The sequence below is a fragment of the Musca domestica genome, unplaced genomic scaffold (assembly GCF_030504385.1).
Source record: "Musca domestica strain aabys unplaced genomic scaffold, Musca_domestica.polishedcontigs.V.1.1 6, whole genome shotgun sequence".
Taxonomy (NCBI): Eukaryota; Metazoa; Arthropoda; class Insecta; order Diptera; family Muscidae; genus Musca; species Musca domestica.
The window spans coordinates 11,676,606-11,689,326 of NW_026712363.1; the positions used below are offsets into that span (position 1 = coordinate 11,676,606).

Sequence of the window (12,721 nt, forward strand, 5' to 3'; positions counted from 1 at the left end):
GATATAAATCTCATCAAAAGCTACCGATACGCACGCATTGTGTGCGCGGCCGGTCATGTGGCGCTTAATGCTATTCAAACTTCCCACAGCAACGACAGCCAAATGAAAAAAAAAAAAAAAAATAAAACAAAATTGGCATTTTAAGTGTTTCCCCGTTTTGTCTTGGTTTGAATAAATAATACAAGTTATATTTTTGCGATATTTGCATACAACAACAATTCGATAGCGACAAACAAAACGGCATGTTAATCGAAGATTTGTGGTGTGTGCACGACAGATGGTGGACAAATCAAAAGTGTTGCGGTCATTTAAATGCCAAAATGGATGAATGCTGACAAACAAGAAATCAAAATGTGCAGATTTGTTTTTATTACGTTCTACCTGTCAGTCTCTTTCGTTTTCAACCAATCTCATAAACAAACAACAATAGGAAAGTTCCATTTCTAAGTTTCCTTATCAGGCAACTACAAACATTTCTTTTCATTTCTAACACATTATGCCCAGATAAGACAACTATGAGCCGTGGTATCCACCTTTGCCCAGCGGATATCTCACGTACTAAGTACTGGATTTTTTGCATTTTTTTATTATAATTTATTAGCCAGGGAAGACCACCCCACGCCTAGCTTTGTGCGAGCATAAAATACACATGTCAAACAACAAAATTAAATATTTAAAAAGCCTATGACATTGTACAGAATACCATTTAAGTACTCAATGTCTGTCTACCTGCCTGCCTGCCTATCTGATTGATAAACAAGTAAAAAACATTAAGTTCGGCCGGGCCAAACTTTTAATACCCTCCACCTTAGGGTAAAGGAAACATTAGAAGAAATGTGGCAAAAACCATTAAAATGCCGAATATCGGGAGGTACCGTTATGTGTGGGCTATACCAAATCGTGGACCTACACATGCAAGGTTCCGCCAACGGAGCTAGAACCCATTATGACCTACAAATACCAATTTTCAGACAAATACGTGAAAAAAAGGGGCAAAAATCATCAAATTACCGAATATCGGGAGGTACCGTTATATGGGGGCTATACCAAAACGTGGACCTATAATTACAATGACTCGCCACACGAACTGGGACCCATTATGATCTACAACTACCAAATTTTCAGTGAAATTCGTGAAAAAATCAGTCAAAAATCATCAAAATACCGAATATTGGGAGCTACCGTTATATGGGGACTATACCAAAACGTGGACCTATACATACAATGTTTCGCCACACGAACTAGGACCCATTATGACTCACAAATACCAATTTTTACACAAATCAGTGAAAAAATTTTGCAAAAACCATCAAAATACCGAATATCGGGAAGTACCGTTATATGGGGGCTATACCAAATCATGGACCCATACATGCAATGTTTCGCCACCGGAGCTGGAACTCATTATGACCAACAAATACCAATTTTTAGACAAATCCGTTAAAAACTGTGGCAAAAATAATCAAAATATCGAATATCGGGAGGTACCATTATATGAAGGCTATACCAAAACGTGGACCTATACATGCTATGTTTTGCCACACATACAGGGACCCGTTATGACCTACAAACACCAATTTTCAGACAAATCCGTTAAATAATGTGGCATAAATTATCAAAATACGGAATATCGGGAGGTACCGTTATATGGGGACTATACCAGAACGTGGACCGATATATCTTATTTTCAATACCAACCATCCTAGACACAATACCAATTGCTCTGCTAAATTTTGGCGCTCTACGTCAAATAATGTGGGCTGTATCGTGATTTCAACAGACAGACGGACAGACAGACAGACGGACACCGTTAAATCGACTTAGAATTTTATGCTGATTATAAATATATATACTTTATGGGGTCTACGACGAATATTTAAGGATGTTACAAACGGAATGACAAAGTTAATATACCCTCCCTTCCAAGGTGGAGGGTATAAAAATATATAACATTTTGCAATGTCATTCTAGCAATGCCAATCATACTAAAAATTTCGATTTTTAATTACTCTTTTTTTTTTTCTAAAAATAGAGAAATCGAACTGATTAAAAATTCATGTGCAACTCATAGAGTGACATTCGCCATAGAATAGGAAATTACCCAGTTGAGGCCCAGTATAACAGTTTGTCAATGGCAAAAATCAGTAATTTGATAGGTGTCTTCTAGCAACTTCTAGTTTCCAAAAAAAAAAACTTTTGTTTCTAACGTTGTTTGCCGCAAACATGCCAGTAAGAATGAACGAGTGTATAAACTAAACGTGATTCTAATTTCGATTATTGAAAGTAAATGAACCTTCAAATTTTGCATGTTTGTCATGACATAATATTTTTGTTGTTTCAAATAATATTTAGAATTAATTAGCTAAAGTCGACCGTTCCCTTATGTGCAATAATCTACAAAATTTTTCCTTTTTTAGAATTTTTTACTTTCCGTTTGCCATTTCCTTAGTCGAAAGAGTCATACAATTTTATGGGAATGCATTCAAATATGGTGCTATCCATTACCACACTTTACTTGCCAAGTTTGGACGAGTAAAAGCAGGAAGCTTTAATTAGATTGGATAGACGTCGATATTGAAAGATTGTTTTCTAGTTTTAAAATTTTACTTTCCGGACAATGCAGTTTTTATATCGTAAATATCAAATTTAGCTATTTGAGGGCTAGGAATAAACCATATGTATTTTTATACCCTCCACCATACTATGGAGGGTATATTAACTTTGTCATTCCGTTTGTAACTCCTCGAAATACTCATGTAAGACCCAACAAAGTAGTCGGCTCGCCCGGCTTTTGACCTTTCCTTACTGGTGTTTGTTTCAGGGTGTTTCAGGAATAATCGATCAATTCAATTCATCGAAGGAGAATTCATGATACAATGGAAGCATTGATTGAAGGGAAATAATCGATTATTATCAGTTTTTCGATAAATTGTGCCATCACTAAGTTTAATCCCATATAACGACACCACAGTATTAAGGTAATTTTGGTGTTTTTGCCAAATTTGTATACCCTACACCACATAGTGGTAAGGGAGATAAACCTATAATCTTCATAGAATCACTTCTGGGTCGATTTATGTGTGTCAGACCGTCTGTCCATGTATTATCGCATTTATTATCCGATTGAGATGACATTTTCTAAACAATATTTGTGTGGCCCAAGGACGATCCCAATTGAAATTGGTAATAATCGGATCAGATTTATGTATAGTTAATTGGGCACCAAATGGTCAATATCAGTCCAACAGTACTGAATTTTGGTGCATACGAACGATTTCAGTCTAGAAGCATGTACATCAAATATGGAGAAAAACGGTTATAGATATAGATATAGCTCCCATATATATGTTTCATCCGATTTGGTGTTTAAGTCCCTCCCATTCGTAATATGCATTCGACAACAATGATATCTTTAAGAGTTTGGAAATACCTTTGCCCATTTTTGTCGAGAAAGACTAAGATTTGGATATAGCTCCCATATATATCCCTAATCCGATTTCAGGTTTAATGTTTAAATAATGGCTAATATCAGCCCATATGGAGTGAATTTCGGGACGTACGTTTCCATTTTGTGGAACTCGAATCCGATATATTTTTTTAATATAATCCGTCACGCACTCTATAGCAATGTTATTTTGTAGAAAAGATTAAAATGTCTCCGTCAAATTTTGTGAAAATCGATTCACAATTGGATATGCCTCCCATATATTAGTTCCCTCTGAAACCAAACTATAACTACTGTAAAGCCAAATGTTGATAAGTAATATGATCTACTTCAAATAAATTCTTTTGTTACGGGAACTCTACTAAATTTGTGTAGGGTATCATATAGTCGACCCCGCCCGACTTTTCACTTTCCCTTACTGGTTTTAAAGGATTCGTTGTTTGCGCGACGGTTTCTGTTTACGAGGAGTAAAAAACATTCGTTCGGTATTCTGATGAACTTACCAACAATTTCAAGGAAATTTTTTAAAATTAAAGATTCGCGATTAACTATTTATAACGTCTATGTAAGGAAACCTTCTGATATTGGGTATTTTGAGGATTTTAGACACATTTTCTAACGGAATTGTTTTAATTTCTTTATTTATAGTTCTTAATGGGTGTTACACTCTTAAGGTAAAATATTATGTATATAGGGTCAGGTTCTTCTATAGCATACAATGGCATCCAATACCCAATGTTTGGTGTTTGGATGATTTTAAACAGATTTTTAAGGGACTTCTTTCAGATATAGAATTGAAACTTGCAATAGCCGTAGCAGAAAATTGTTAATGTTGGTTTACGCCTTGGTATAGCCCATTTATAAAGGCTTTCCCTCTTCATACATCTAAACTTCATAACTTTTTTAATTAGCCGGCCTTCGATTTTAAAGTCTTAATAGCCCAAAATGGGTCCATTTTCGGCTTTTTAGAGGATTTGCAAAAGGTTGCTCAGTAACCGTATGACCACTTGATGGATAGGTGTTTCCATAAGCTCTAAATGATACGGATATTTCCCCACGATAAACTTACTTTGCCGTAATCAGGTTAATAAACCTACCTGTTGTAAAAAATGCAGATCAATCCGAGCATAGCCGTTAAACTCAGCTTGAGATTGTTTTACAACAAACGCACAGTTTCCCTATGGAAATTGTGTCCGTTTTAAAAGCACTTTGTTATGGGGATTATGATAAAAAAACTGGACATAATCTCTATTGCAATCCGGGAACCTTCATTTAACATACTTAGTTCTAATAACATAATTCGACTCCGTTTTCTAAAATTGGCACGATGATACTTGACTCTATTCATTAAATTTTGTTTTACCCAATTTACTGTCTGCGTCTTTAAGGCTTTGAAACTACGCTGGGCATGTGGTCCTAAAGAAAGATGCCGCGAGCTGTTAAATTACGAGATGTCGGTATGGATTCTTTTCCCTCAACAGAGAAATGGTTTCGTTGCTTGTATGGCACATGGGTTAAAGTAAACGTTGTCCAGATCATGCCATCGAACTCCGACCAAACAAATTTGGCACCGTTGTTTGCTTTGTGTCTAGGATGGTTGGTATTGAAAAGGGAGATAAATCGGCCCACGTTTTGGGATAGCTCCCATATAAAGGTACCTCCCGGTATTCGGTATTTTGATAGTTTAAGCCACATATTTCCACCAATTGGTATTTGTTGCTCGCTGTGTGTTCTAGCTCTAGTGGCGTAATATTGAACATATAGGTCCACGTTTTCGTATAGCCCCCATGTAACGGTACCTCCCAACATTCGGTATTTTCATGATTTTGTCACATTTTTCAACGGATTTTTTCTAAAAAAAGTTAGTTGAAATTCGTAATGGGTTTTAGCTCCGGTGGTAACACATTATATATAGGTCCACGTCATCTTATAGAGCACATATAAAGGTTCCATCGGATATTCGGCATTTTGACCATTTAAGCCACATTTTCTAATAGATTTGTGTTGGTACTTTATAATTGGATCTACAACAAGCGTGAAATTATGTAAAATTTGACCTTGATTTGACCTTGTTCAATATCTTATTGAAATTTGAATGTCTCTTAGAGTAGTAGACTATAGCTAGAACTGAAACCTCAACAGAACAGATTATAATGACAAATCATACTTACGTCTGTAAAGTGGATATCGACTCCACTTTTCGACATGCGACATGTATTTTAAAAGATTTGTCCCACATTTGCTAAAGGCATAATTAATATTTATATTTTTCGTGGGAAATTACCTGAAAAAGAAAACGGACAATGTGATTTATATAAAGTTTGGATGAGTTCTCGATATTTCGTAATAATGTTTACGACATTTTATTGGACGTTTTATATTAAGAATGATCGATTTTTTTAAATTGTTCGGTAATTTTTTTTTAAATTAAAACAGATATCGCTTTCAATCAATTTCAAGAAAATTTAAATTATAAATTTTTTAAAATGTTATATTTTATATTTCTGCAATGGACGAGCGAAAATTATATCACTCTCTCGAAAGATCTTAATGTATATATATTATTGGAAAAATAACGCAGACAAACTTATCATTTACTCAAACAAAAACTTTGAAGCTTTTTTGACAAACGATATTATACAAACATTTCAAATAAAAAGATGTTTAATGTTTATCGTAAACTTATTTCTGGTTATCACGCGGTGCTGATGATAAAACACACAACACACACACACACACACACACACACACACACACATACACACAATGGGCAGTGTGTCAGTCGGGTATGCGGTCATCAAAGCAGAAGCAGTTCTTTAAAACATTGACTGTTGCAGTAACAAAAAATAAAATAAAACAGACATACCGGCTTTACTTACTTCCTAATTATCGCTCAAGGTCATCGTCACAGCGAGCAGAAGAACCTGTCATAAATGTGGAAGCGGAGGAGCGGATCTCTCCGATTTTAATGTACTTTATAAATATTTAAGTAATTTGGTTTGCTGGCCATGTTTGTTGAACACAATGTTTGCCACGATACATTTAAATGTTAACCAGTTTTCGGTTTATTTTTAACTAAATTCACCGCCGCACTAATCTAATTAAGAGAGCGAGAATATCGGTAGAAAGAAAACAAAAGAATAGTTTGAGGATTGCAAAATCAAAACTTGAATTTTGGGGAAACTTTTTTTGTCTTACGATAAAACAATCAATAAGTTTATTTATTTGAGGCTTTTTAGAAAAGTTGTCAAAACATAAATTTTGCATTTTAAGGAAATCAACGGTTATTGGCTGTCGCACTAACGGAAGCGAAATTTTGTCAAAAATCATAAATATGCCTATAATTAAAAAAATGTGGTATTGTTTTGGTATAAATTCATTAACATAACATGCTATTTGCAAATATTTTTGTTTGTCAATTCATTTATTTGGCAAGCTGATTCGAAAGAAAAGATGTTGGTGAGGGCGTGTGCAGTCTTCACGTTTGAATTAAACAAAACCAGTTGCTCTTCAAAGGGTCATTTGATGTTTTTGAACTTTTGGCAGTTTTTTTAGACAACTTTTTGCGCCGTTCATTATTTTTTATCTCCTCTCGTCACAAATAAAATGTTTTTGAAAAATAAAATGTATATTAATTAATGAACAAATAAATACATTTTTATAATAGGCTAACATTTGCCATCACAGATTTTTGATCGATTTATAGTTTTTATTTGTTTGAAGGTGAGATGGATATGAATAGTGAGATAATACCCTACACCACTATGCGGATTTAGTAGAGCTCCCGTAACAAAAAAGTTTATATTGGGAATTTATGTGAAGTACTATGAACCAAATATTGTTGCTGTATGACTTCGATAAGGATTATGTTAAAAATTTTTTTGGACAATAGATATACCGGTTCGAGTTTTACCAAATTGTAAAATTCGGTTGAATATAAAAATATCTATATTTAATTTGGGCTGATATTCATCCGAAAGATCGGACAAAGATATATACCGAAGCTATATAAAAGAGCATATAACGCGCGCGAGCGGTTTTAACACCAAATCGGGTGAAACATATATAGCTATGGCTATTTCTGAACCTATTTTCACAAAAAATGGGCCGCCATAACAGCCGATTGTCGCTCTCCGCTCGTATTAATCGACCGTGGCATCAGAATAAATGCCAAATATTATAGCGAAAATATTCTGGAGGGTGTATTAAAGCCTTGGGAACGCAAACATTTTGGCATCAGTCCTTGGGCATTCCAACAGAACTCAGCTCCATCGCATTCAGCAAGCGCCACACAAGAATTGTTACAAAATGAGGTTCCTCGCTTCATTTCCAGCGCACAATGGCCACCAAAATCTACGGATACCAATCCGTTGGACTATTGTATCTGGAGTATTTTGGAAAGCAAGGTTGGCACTCAAAAATACCTCTAGCAAGCGCTTCGCCGGAAATGGGCCAAAATATTGGAAAACAACATTCGGGCAGCGAGTGACAATCTTAGTGGCCGTTTGAAGGCCATAATTCGTGCCAAAGGTGACTAATTCGAACAAATCTAAATTTCTTCTTAAATTTGATGATTTGATTTCCGACATTTTTTGCTTTCATTCAATAAAATTAAAAACAAAATGTAAACATTATGGCGTTTGACTTTGTTGTAGTTTTTTATCTCACCCTGTATATGGGAGCCAAATGAAAATCTGCAACGATCTTGATAAAATTTTAAACATTTATTTCTGAGCTGTATCTGATATCTGGTACCAAATCGGATAAAAATTATATATGGGAGTTATAGTCATATCTGAACCGATTTTCACCAAATTCTAAGTATTTGTTTCTAGGACAAATTCACTCCGAATCGCCAAAAATTCAGTCCATTTGGGCTAATATTAGCCATTTGGTGCACAATAAACCTGATATTTTCACCAAAAAAATGTATGTACTTGCTTCTAGACTGAATTCGGTCTGATGTGCCAAAATTCAGGTCATTTGGACTGATATTGGCCATTTGAACCGAAGTCGGTTGTTATGGGAGCTATATCTAAATTTGAACCGATTCTAACCAATTACAATAGGGTTTGTCGTTGGGCCAAACAAATATTGTTTTGAAACTTCATCTCAATAATAAATTCGACCTGCATTTTGTTAACAAAAATACATGGTCAGACAGACGGACAGACGAACAGTCGGACTGATATACATAAATCGACTTGAAAATTGACTCTATAATTCCTCAAAAGTAAGTATGGGTCTATCTCGCTTCCTTCTCCATATTACAAATAAATTCACAAAGTAATAATATCCCTATCACTATGTGGTATAGGGTATAGAAATTGGCACAATACAGCACAGCTCATTTTTTCGAAATTCCAAAATTGCAATTCCAGCGATATCGCATCAAGAAATCAGATACAGCCTAGACATACCTTTTCCAAATGTTATCAACATTGGTTCAGATTTAGGTATAGCTCCCATATACATTCTCTTAATTTCGATGTAATCGATTTACCAACCATATTCTGACCAACAAAGTCTTTAATATGGACTATATGATAATAGAAATGAGATATCACATACAGCCTAATAATACCTCTGTCGAATTTAATGAAAACCGATACAGATAAAAATATAGCTTCTATATATATGTTTGTACCATTCAATTTCTAATTTAAATCACAATAACGCTGTAATGCGCACTTAATAACGCTTAGTTGATCACTATGGGCTGGAATGCAGGAGTTTTCAACTTTTACTATTTCTGCAACTTTTTTCTAGAAATCCATCTTTGTATATGAAAACTTAGTAAACCATCGCCCTGTGAATATTAAACACTAGCTGGCCCGGTCCGCGTTGCCGGCCCTTACTTTTAGTCTTTAATGCATATTTTTTTAAGCATTATAGAATTATGAAAGCGGCATAATTTTTATTATAAGTAAAATAACTCCATAGTAATTTCTAAATAGAAATAAACATTCATGGGAAAAATTATAATAGATAATAATCTACCGTCGGTTTTAGATATTTTGAATAGCCTGATCTTATTTTTCAGCATAAGGCTATAATTGAGTGTTAAAAACCTGTATGATATAGAACTTTTATAATAGCCCCATGTGAAAACTCAGCTAAATTTTTGGTATTGAATTTCCAATGTTAAGAATACCGTGCTGCGTGGTATTTAGTTTTGTCCACCTCATAATTGAGGGCGGAATGATTTCAAAATAGTCAAAGATAATTGCTTTTTTACACCCATTACCGTGAAATATTAATTAATTTATTTTTGTCATTTAAATTGTGAGTTGGAGAACCCATAAAGTCCATATTTTTCATCATAGTATAATTCAATAACGAACAAAAAAATTAATATTCGTGATTTTTTCATGTTTCTGCCACAATTTGATATTTCGGAGTTTATGGCATGTAGATGTTAATCCCACATCTACGTTCCCAACCAATATTCTCTTGGGAGTTTCAAATTCAATAGTATATCAAATTTTCTTTTCTGACCAAACATTGGTTAGGAAAGCGGATTTGTGGGTACACTAATGTGAGAACTATACTCGAATAAATACCTATGTGGACAATTATCTGAGGGACGATTCTCTACCCCAGAGTTGCCTAAATACAATTTTTTAGCCAAATCAATTGATTAATGTGGTCAAGACCAAGATGGACTCTACTCCGAAAATTGAAAATATTATGAGAAGAGGTTTTTTACACCCTTAGAAACAAAGATGCCAAATAAAGGCCTAAAGATGAAAAAAATGTCGAAATCCCGAACATGGCTTAAATCATATGATGGTTATACCAAAACATGATCATATTTTGCGAGGATGGTTTCTTATCAAATTAAAATGGGTGTGAGAAAAATGTGGTTAAAATGTAAACAATACTTGAAATAGGGTTGTACCCTTATCCGGGGGTCATATATCATGACCTGCAAAAGCGATTTAAGACATCTTGAAAGTTTAGGAACAATTTCTTTCTTTTTTCCTAAATGTCCAATTCGCTCTACCATTTTGCACCCTTTATATTCGGTATTTCACTGACTGCAGTTCCAATGAATTGCATTTTGAGTTCTCATTGGGCGGATTATTGCCATATGAAAGATGTAGGTCCACGTAGGTCACTCATTTTATTTTAAATATTATTCATTCAGATTTCAAGGCAATAAAAAATGTTCACTTCAATATAGTATGTCAAATTGAAAAAAATCACACCAAAAAGAAATTTGTTATTAATATTTTTATTGGATACCATTCCAAAATTGTATGAATTGTCAAGCCGTTCTTTAGTTATACCTTATGTAATTTTTTCCCCGATTTGAGAATTTTTGCAATGAGATCTCTTTTTTCAAGATTTTTAGAAATTTTGACTTAAATTTGGTGTGACCGCGTTAAATTATTTCGATAACATCTATTTCGTTTCGCCACCACATAATTTGGTACTACACTTCAATGTAACCCGGCTTATATTTCAGTTCTCAAGAAATCGAGTCAAAATAAATTGGTATTAATATTCGAATCAAAAAGAAAAAAAAATATTAAAAAAAAACACTACAAATGTACATTCGAAAAAAGTAAGTCAAAATAGAAAAAAAAAAAAAACATACAAAATAAAACATTACGATTGTACATTTCAGAAGTCAAAATGAAAATGTTAATATATCACATTTTTACGCGATTTTTTTGAATATTATCCTTTTCGGAAAAGAGACAATTCAGAATTTGTATGAATCGTTAAAATCAGATCAGCGGTTCTTGAGTTATAAGCGTAGTAACTAACACAACTTACATTTATATACAGCTGCGGTCAAAAAAAAAGCAGCGCAATGCATTGAAATATTCCTACTTAAGAAACCCAATTTTTTCTTTGAAATGGCGTAATGTTCGTTGCAATATTTAATGGTATTACATTATCATTTATTATTTATATTGTAATAAAACCGAAAAGTTTTGTTTTTTCAAAATATTGTGTTAAATAGAACTCATTTTCGAAATGAAGTCGGTCAAAAAAATAGCAGTTGTAATAAAAACTTAACATAAATTCATTTAATTTCCTTCTATTAAACTGTAAACCTTATTATTAATGTAAAGTGCATTATTCCCTAGAAATTAATACTTTGTTGCAAAACCTTTGTTGCGTATCACTGCTTCACAGCGACGTTTCATTGAAGTGACCAAATGTTGGCATCTTTCGCATGGAATTTTTAGCCAGGCTCCTTGAATTACGCTCCATAGTTCATTATTATTTTTGGGTTTGGCTATGGCCACCTCCTTTTTTATATCGCACCACAAATTTTCAATTGGATTTAGATCCGGTGACTGAGCGGGCCATTCCATGAGATCTATCTTGTTGTCCTGAAACCACTGTTTTGCTAAGCGGCTGGTGTGTTTTGGATCATTATCCTGTTGAAATGTCCATTTTAAAGGCATTTCATCTTCCGCATATGGAAGCATAATATTTTGCAATATTTCAACGTATTGAGTGGCATTCATTGTATTTTTGATCCAAAAAATTGGCCCTACTCCGTAGTACGAGAAACATGCCCAAACCATCACATTTGATCCGCCATGTTTGACCGTTTTAGTTGTATATCTAGGATCATATTCTTTATTTTGTGGACGTCTTACATACTGTCGGGAACCAGTACCACCATATAAAACAATTTTTGACTCATCCGACCATAATATGTTTCTCCATTTTTCAATTGGCCATTCAATATGTGATTTTGCAAACTTCAATCGCTTTGTGACGTGTATTTTTTTCAATAGTGGCACCTTTCTCGGACTCCGTGCATACAGATTGTTTTCGCGTAATACTCTGCGAACAGTTTCTACACTAACAGAAGGACAAACACTGTCTCTTATTTCTGTGGCGGGCACTAACGGATTTTTGGTGCTAGCATTTTTTATCATCCGTCTGGTTTTTTCTGACACCACAGACTTTCTACCTCTAGTTTCGATTTTCTTTTCATATATTTTTGCGTTTCTGATCATTTTGGCAGAACAGTTCAACAAATGTTGTATTTCTTTGTAAGTTTTCCCTTCTAATATTAATTTTTTTATCAAACGCCGGGTATCTTCACTGCAGTGCTTTCCTCGTCCCACTTACCAAGAAAAAAAAAACTAATTATATTTAAAAACACAACAATTTGTATATTTCCTTACTTTTTAATTCGATTGATTAAGAAAAATTTGAGATTTTAAAGATATTTTCTGATTTTGATAACCTGCTGCTATTTTTTAGACTGCATTAATAAGTGGACTATTTGAAACTATCCAA

General features: G+C 34.0%; 1 protein-coding gene across 2 annotated transcripts in view; it reads right to left on the bottom strand.

Moving 5' to 3' along the window:
• LOC101896979 (ecdysone 20-monooxygenase) overlaps nucleotides 1-12,721 on the bottom strand; it is an 81,351-nt gene that overhangs the window by 44,548 nt on the left and 24,082 nt on the right. Inside the window, exon 1 of one of the 2 annotated variants that reach the window (XM_059129147.1) lies at nucleotides 5,617-5,636. The exons of the other annotated variant lie outside the window; for it this stretch is intronic. The gene's annotated coding sequence lies outside the window, so the exon portion shown is untranslated. Of the gene's footprint in view, nucleotides 1-5,616; nucleotides 5,637-12,721 lie in introns of those variants that run through there. 2 annotated transcript variants of the gene reach the window in all.